Below are 1456 nucleotides of genomic sequence, written 5' to 3' on the forward strand. Positions count from 1 at the left end.
CGTAAAAGGCGACTAACGGGATCGGGTGGTCAGGCTCGCTGACTTGGTTGATGTATGTCATCGTAATCCAATTGCGAGGATCAATGATCATGATGTCTATCAAGGGGGCGGGTTCTTTTGAAAAAAACAACACATCTCATAATTTTGTGTAAATAAAAATCCTTAGCCTCCATCTGTGTGAATATTTTTTTTATCTCAGCCTCAATAAAAATTGTCGACCACAATATGGCCATCCTCATCAATGCAGTATTTCGTGAGCAAAGCCATAATCATTGACTGAGAGACATGACCGTGAGAGTATGCCTGTAACCCTTATTTATCGATAATCAACACATGCAAAGTCAAGTCAAGTGTTTACCTGAAAAAACATGGGAACATATGGTACAAGTCAAAATAGGGAATTGCATCGGATGTCATTTTTGTAACATGCGTCAAATTTGGAAATGTTCTTCACATGGGTACGATAACACTTTTTGAAAGCTTTACTGGCCTTGAATGTTGTAAGCTTGATCAAACAGCTTCTGAGCAAGAGTCGTGTGATGCTCTTTGAAATTGTTTTTACATTTGCTTGGTTTTAAGGTAAGTCCTGCTTCTTTGATCTTTTGGAATACTGTCTTGGGGTGATTGAAATGTTCTGAAAACGTTTTAGAAATTATTATGATGTCATCTACACATATTACTTGTTGTAGTGCAAGCCACTTCAACAGGTTTCTGTAAAACTTCATTTATCCCAAATACCTAATTCAATACATTTCCAAAGTGCACAGAAATTCTATCTTTTTTTCTGTTTAGTTTATACAGCAAACATTCAGTGTATCCCCTCCAATCATAAGCCCCCTTCAGGCAGGACCCTTAATCCCCACTGCTGTCTTTATATAAATGTCAATTAACACCTCCTTACATACGTCGCTGGATCTTTTATGGTATGGTCTTTTGTAACATAATTTTTTTTATACTGCTATTTCCATTGTTCTGATTAAAAATCATCTACAAAAGTACAGTTATTTCGATCTTTTTTATTTATTATCTATTTATTTTTTGCCAAATATAAATATCTATCTATCTATCTATCTATCTATCTATCTATCTATCTATCCATCCATCCATCCATCCACCCATCCCTCTCTCTCTCTCTCTCTCTCTCTCTCTCTATAAAATAATATAACAATGTGTAGAATGATAAATAGGTTGCCTATTCATAAGCTTGAACCAGAACCCAGACTATTTATCTACTTTTAATATTTTCTAATAAAAGACTTGAGCAAGTCTTACAAAGTTAAAGGGGGGTAACTCCTTCGTCCATAAAATGTAGGAATCTTTATAATTGTCCTCATAATGTCAGAGTGTGTATTTAGTGGCATCAACGTAACAGATAGGCATTGTTAATAAAAACACGATTTGTGCGTATTCCTATTTTTCCCAGCATGCATACGAATGACCTTCGAGGTCACGAAGA

This window comes from Haliotis cracherodii, unplaced genomic scaffold (genome assembly GCF_022045235.1).
Source record: "Haliotis cracherodii isolate W230 unplaced genomic scaffold, xgHalCrac1.p SCAF_9, whole genome shotgun sequence".
Taxonomy (NCBI): Eukaryota; Metazoa; Mollusca; class Gastropoda; order Lepetellida; family Haliotidae; genus Haliotis; species Haliotis cracherodii.